Below are 7,617 nucleotides of genomic sequence, written 5' to 3' on the forward strand. Positions count from 1 at the left end.
GTAAATTCACTCAGGAGTGTGCCACTCAGAGTGCCAGAGTGCTCAGTGCGCTCTAGGCGTTAGTAATTTCAGAGTGTTGTCAGATTGTCCATTGGTAATTCAGAGCATTTCGGCTCTCAGAGAATTCAGAGCGCACACTGAACGCTCTGGCGAGGATTACGGTTGATCCGAGCGTTCTGACCTCACAACTGGCAATCAAGCACCCAAGATAACTGACCAAAGTTGGCTAGCTTGCTAGCTACTTCCAGAAACAAATGAGAGACCACCTCACTCTGACCATTTTACTCGCCCTATCAGAGCTGGTTAAGCTGTTTTCATGTTCTCTAGAACGTTGGTGACTGTAAGTGTGCTGCTGGCAACAATTTAATTACGTTCTTTTTTGCCTACGTTTACTGACACTAGGTCATATTGTAAGAAATTGTATAGATATTGGTAACTTGTTTTAACAACTGCTCAACATTAGCTATACTTGACACAACATGCACACACCCCCTCTTTCTCTTGGACATATGCTGGTCTCATTAACGACAACCACAGACACACCAACTCAAGGTTGGAGCACAAGACAAAGGACTGTGGGAAGAGCCAATGGAATGTCGACATCAGACCCGGACAGGACAACCCACGACCCGATCGACCAATCGGAAGGCCAGACGACAAGATCAACCTACTTTGCTAGTTGCCTATATAATCTGAATGTACTGTTTAGAGCGTTCTCTTTTCCGACGATTTCATACGAATCAGACAGAAGGGGCCGTGTGCACGATGTACTAAGATATTTTTACATGTAATTAAACGGGCCTTATTATACAAATATCCACCTCGTCCTATGTCCTCCACTTGATCTCCTGTCTCCAGTAAACGTTTTATTAACAATATCCAACGAGAGTGTGGCACGGTTGTAAATTCTTCAGTTATTCTGCGCTTTTGCACACATCACATCAACACCATTATCCCAGAAACCCTAGACCCACTCTAATTGTATACCGCCCAAACAGATCCACAGATGATGCAATCTCTATTGCACTCCACACTGCCCTTTCCCATCTGGACAAAAGGAACACTTATGTGAGAAAGTTATTCATTGACTACAGCTCATTGACTACAGCTTAGCGTTCAACACCATAGTGCCCTCAAAGCTCATCACTAAGCTAGGATCCTGGGACTAAACACCTCCATCTGCAACTGGATCCTGGACTTCCTGACAGGCCGCCCCCAGGTGGTGAGGGTAGGTAGCAACACATCTGCCACGCTGATCCTCAACACTGGAGCTCCACAGGGTACGTGCTCAGTCCCCTCCTGTACTCCCTGTTCCCCCACGATTGCATGGCCAGGCACGACTCCAACCACCATCACTAAGTTTGCAGACGACACAACAGTGGTAGGCCTGATCACCGACAACGATGAGACAGCCTATACGGGGGAGGTCAGAGACCTGGCCGGGTGGTGCCAGAATAACAACCTATCCCTCAACGTAACCAAGACTAAGGTGATGATTGTGGACGACAGGAAAAGGAGGACCGAGCACGCCCCCATTCTCATCGACGGGGCTGTAGTGGAGCAGGTTGAGAGGGCACAACAAAGCCTATTCCCCCTCAGGAAACTAAAAAGATTTGGCATGGGTCCTGAGATCCTCAAAAGGTTATACAGCTGCAACATCGAGAGCATCCTGACTGGTTGCATCACTGCCTGGTACGGCAATTGCTCGGCCTCTGACCGCAAGGCACTACAGAGGGTAGTGCGTACGGCCCAGTACATCACTGGGGCTAAGCTGCCTGCCATCCAGAATCTCTACACCAGGCGGTGGTCAGAAGAAGGCCCTAAAATTGTCAAAGACCCCAGCCACCCAGTCATAGACTGTTCTCTCTACTACCGCAAGGCAAGCGGTACCGGAGTGCCAAGTCTAGGACAAAAAGGCTTCTCAACAGTTTTTTACCCCCAAGCCATAAGACTCCCGAACAGGTAATCAAATGGCTACCTGGACTATTTGCATTGTGTGCCCCCCCCCCCCCCCCCCCTCAACCCCCCAACACGCTGCTGCTACTCTCTGTTTATCATATATGCATAGCCACTTTAACCATATTTACATGTACATACTACCTCAATTGGGCCGACCAACCAGTGCTCCCGCACATTAGCTAACCAGGCTATCTGCATTGTGTCCCGCCACCCACCACCCGCCAACCCCTCTTTTACGCTACTGCTACTCTCTGTTCATCATATATGCATAGTCACTTTAACCATATTTACATGTACATACTACCTCAATCAGCCTGACTAACCGGTGTCTGTATGTAGCCTCGCTACTTTTATAGGTAGCCTACTGGTTAGAGTGTTAGACTAGGAACCGGAAGGTTGCAAGATCGAATCCCCGAGCTGACAAGGTAAAAATCTGTTGTTCTGCCCCTGAACAAGGCAGTTTAACCCACTGTTCCTAGGCCGTCATTGAAAATAAGAATTTGTTCTCAACTGACTTGCCTAGTTAAATAAAGGTTAAAAAAAAGAAATAGCCTCGCTACTGTTTATAGCCTCTTTTTACTGTTGTTTTATTTCTTTACTTACCTATTGTTCACCTTACACTTTTTTGCACTATTGGTTAGAGCCTGTAAGTAAGCATTTCACTGTAAGTTCTACACCTGTTGTATTCGGCGCACATGACAAATAAATGTTGATTTGATTTGATTTGAGACTAGAGTGCTCTGAAATCGGAGTAGATGGCCAGAGTGAATTTACCAACGCACCCTAAATATTTGAATATTTTGTATTTTATTTGAAGTATGTGGAAATACAAATATTTAAATATTCTCATGCATTTGAACCTGGTCTGTTTGGTTATGGTATTTGACAATGTTTGGAAAGAAGTATTTGAAAATAGTTTCAGTATGCTGTTTATAGAAAATTATTTGAAAAAACGTTAATATTCACCCCATGCCTGCAGCAGCCTCTGGTTAGGCTCATGTGTTGTTTTCCAATTAAGCAATAAGGCACGAGGAGGTGTGGTATATGACCAATATCAAATCAAATTTTATTGGTCACATACACATATTTAGCAGATGTTATTGCGGGTGTAGCGAAATGGTTGTGTTCCTAACTCCAACAGTGCAGTAATATCTAACAATTGACAACAATACACAAATCTAAAAGTAAAAAAATGGAATTAAGAAATATATAAAAAATATTAGGACAAGCAATGTCGGAGTGGCATTGACTAAAATACAGTAGAATAGAATAGAATATAATACACTATATACATATGAGATGAGTAAAGCAGTATGTAAACATTAAAGTGAATAGTGTTCCATTATTAAAGTGGTCAGTGATTTCATGTCTATGTATATAGGGCAGCAGCCTCTAAGGTGCAGGGTTGATTAACCGGGTGATAGCCGGCTAGTGATGGCTATTTAACAGTTTGATGGCCTTGAGATAGAAGCTGTTTTTCAGTCTCTCGGTCCCAGCTTTGATGCTCCTGTACTGTCCTCGCCTTCTGGATGATCGCAGGGTGAACAGGCCGTGGCTCGGGTGGTTTATGTCCTTCATTATGTTTTTGGCCTTCCTGTGACATCGGGTGCTGTAGGTGTCCTGGAGGGCAGGCAATGTGCCCCCGGTGATGCATTGGACAGACGGCACCACCCTCTGGAGAGCCCTGCGGTTGCGGGCAGTGCAGTTGCCATACCAGGCAGTGATACAGCTCGACAGGATGCTCTCAATTGTGCATCTGTAAAAGTTTGTGAGGGTCTTAGGTGCCAAGCCAAATTTCTTCAGCCTCCTGGGGTTGAAGAGGTCCTGTTGCGCCTTCTTCACCACACTGTCTGTGTGGGTGAACCATTTCAGATTGTCAGTGATGTGTACGCCGAGGAACTTGAAGCTTTCCACCTAGGTGCTTGCTCCCTCTGCTGTTTCCTATAGTCCCAAATCAGCTCCTTTGTTTTGTTGACATTGAGGGAGAGGTTATTTTCCTAGCACCACTGCACCAGGGCCCTCAAATCCTCCATGTAGGCTGTCTCGTCATTGTTGGTAATCAGGCCTACTACTCTTGTGTCATCTGCAAACTTGATAATTGATTTGGAGGTGTGCCTGGCCACGCAGTCATGGGTGAACAGGGAGTACAGGAGGGGCTGAGCACGCACCCTTGTGGGGCCCCTGTGCTGAGGATCAGCGAAGTGGAGTTATTGTTTCCTACCTTCAGCACCTGGGGGCGGCCCGTCAGGAAGTCCAGGACCCAGTTGCACAGGGCGGGGTTCAGATCCAGGGCCCCAAGCTTAATGATGAGCCTGGAGGGTATTATGGTTTTGAAGGCTGAGCTATAGTCAATGAACAACATTCTGACATAGGTATGCCTCTTGTCCAGATGGGATAGGGCAGTGTTTTTGGTTTGGGTAGGTTTTAATAGTCACTGTGGGAACAACATCCCCTATACATTTCCTGATGAACTCAGTCACCGTGTCCGTGTAAACGTCAATGTTATTCTCAGAGGCCACCCAGAACATATCCCAGTCCACGTGATCAAAACAATCTTGAAGCATGGATTCCGATTGGTCAAACCAGCATTGAATAGACCTTAGCATGGGTACTTCCTGTTTGAGTTTCTGCCTGTAGGAAGGGAGGAGCAGAATTGAATCGTGATCTGATTTGTCGAAGGGAGAGCGGGGGAGGGCCTTGTATGCATCTTGAAAAGGCGAATAGCAGTGGTCTAGTGTTTTTTCCTAAGCGAGTACTACAGTCCATGTGTTGACAGAACTTCTGTATCGTTTTCCGCAAATTTCCTTTGTTAAAATCCCCATCTACATTAAATGCGGCCTCGGGATATGTGGTTTCCAGTTTACATAAAGTCCAGTGTAGTTCCTTGAGGGCTGTCGTGGTATCGGCTTGAGGGGAAATATACACGGCTGTGACTATAACCGAAGATAATTATCTTGGGAGGTAATACGGTCGGCATTTGATTGTGAGGTATTCTAGGTCGGGTGAACATGTCACGTCCTGACCATAGAGAGCCCTTGGTTCTTTGTATGTAATACAAAAAAAACTGTGCTAATAATGTAAGAAATAACACACAAAAGAAACAAAATACTGCAAAGTTGCTTAGGAGCTAGTAGCAGAGCTGCCATGTCTGTCGGTGCCATCTTGCTTCAATGCAGAGTGCCTGGATACAGCTCTTAGCCGTGGTATATTGGCCATATACCACAAACACCCGAAGTCCCTTATTGCTATTATAAACGGGTTACCAATGTAATTAGAGCAGTAAAAATATATATTTTGTCATACCCATGGTATACAGTCTGATATACCATGGTTGTCAGCCAATCAGCATTCAGGGCTCGAACCACCCAGTTTATAATGTTATATAGACTGTTGCTTGTTTAGCAACAAAACTGAGTCATGCACAACTATGCATAGATTGTTGACAATATGTGTCGTAGACAATCGGTTCAAATATAACGCTGACAAGAACTTGTGAAATCAATTAGGCTTTTAATACAAAGTATATCAAAAGCCGGAATGGCCCGCGGAACACACAATTTCCCAGAGCCCTAGCTCTTCTATTTATACACACATAGTATTATGTCCATCCCTTATGCAAATGAAGTTTCTTTTCTTAAGTCATTCACCACCATTATCTTTTAGTTCAAGCTTCCTACTTGTTCACGCCCAAATCTGCTTTCAATTAGTTTATAATGGTGGCCGGACCCTCTATCTTAGTGTGTCAGCAGATTCTGTGTCTCTTCCTTTCATTAATGTGTCAATGTACTCTTTGTTCTGCCTTTATTGGAATCAGCAGATTCTATCCTATAAGCCTTCTTTTTAGAAGGAGCTGACTATGGGTATTTTTATCATTAGTGTGTCAGGTCAGCAGACCATGTGTCTCTCCCTTTCATTACTGTGTCAATCTACTCTTTGTTCTGTTCTCCCCTATCCTTAGTGTGTCCAATTGTCTTAGGCGCCTATGTGTCTCCCTGTCTTCCTGTAGTCTATTTTTAATGTTCAGCTATCTTATACATCTATGTGCTGTCCTATACGTCTCATTTACTCCTACAAATCCCTCCTCTGGGGCTAATTAGCCACATAAATTATACAAATATGACTTTGGGATAGTAAATGAGAATACCTATGATGGACAAGAAAATACAAAAACAGAGTAAAACATATAAACCAACTGGACCAAACATCTCCAAATGATTAATACTAAAATAGGAGTAAAAGATCCAATTAGAAACATTAATGAAAACCTAACTAGACCAAACATCTCTAGTTTTCATAAGAGTAAAAGATCTAATTTGGTATAAAAATTAGAAAGATAAAATATTACATATTTGATGAAGCATGAGCGTGTAGGTACCTAGCCTTGCCTGAGGTTATCTCAGTTATGTGAAAATTAAAAATTAAAAAAATTAAAAATAATACAATGAGTATAATAATAATATTGAATATGAAAAATTAAAAAATAAAATAAAATAATACAATGAGTATAATAATAAATGAATATGAGAAAATCAGAGACCTACATGCAGTTACAAAAGAAAATTGACACAACATCATTCTAAATTTAAGCATTTCAACATGATCCTCCCTCGCAGACACCTCTCTAATAAAGTGATATCAATGATACCAACCTTTGTTTAGAAGATTAAGGACATGGTCCATAGACACTTGTAACCGGAATACCCTCTGTTACCTAACATGTTTTTGAAATTAACCTAGTTTTTTAGAAGGCATAACTATCTTTAATTAAAGGAAACCAGATATATTCATTGATATACATATCTAAAAATTCAACCAAACATACAAAAACACAAGGCCTTAAGCAAAAATAGATATACTAAAATCCTTACATAGGTGCACAGTCCTCATCCTTACAGATACTACAATCTCCTCTTTGACATTTCGCGCAAAACACGGGGTCTCCGTGATGGTCATGGCCTTCCACATTAAATTTTGTGCACCACTTGCACTCACGGCGCAAATGACACTTTTTGTGAACATGTACAAGTAGACATTCATCTGAATTTGGGAATACAGCATATACAGGTAGACCATCCTTACGAAAATCATGGCAAGCATAACCACCTCCCCGCACCACTCCATGTAGACAATTTGGATTACCAAACGGGCAGTCTAAAGGTCCACCAACCGCATTGCATGGCTGTCCATTTTTTGTCGGTATACTGGCCTGGGCTCCCAGGTACAGGACCAATCACCACAGGAGGGTCATCTCTCCTTACAGACATCTGTTTAACTGTTGTCTGAACCACAATTGACTTTACCAGGGGTATAACACAACAAAATGCAATACCCAGAGCCAATAACCCTCCTCCCAACATGATGGCCATCCTAGCAAATATGGCTCCCCACTTTCCTAACGCTAGGTCCAACCAATCCCATACATGAGAGTCTAAACCAGCATTTTTTATTTTATTTTTTATTTTTTTTTATTTCACCTTTATTTAACCAGGTAGGCTAGTTGAGAACAAGTTCTCATTTGCAACTGCGACCTGGCCAAGATAAAGCATAGCAGTGTGAACAGACAACAACACAGAGTTACACATGGAGTAAACAATAAACAAGTCAATAACATGGTAGAAAAAAAAGAGAATCTATATACAATCTATATACAATGTGTGC

The sequence above is a fragment of the Salvelinus namaycush genome, chromosome 27 (assembly GCF_016432855.1).
Source record: "Salvelinus namaycush isolate Seneca chromosome 27, SaNama_1.0, whole genome shotgun sequence".
NCBI classification, from domain to species: Eukaryota; Metazoa; Chordata; class Actinopteri; order Salmoniformes; family Salmonidae; genus Salvelinus; species Salvelinus namaycush.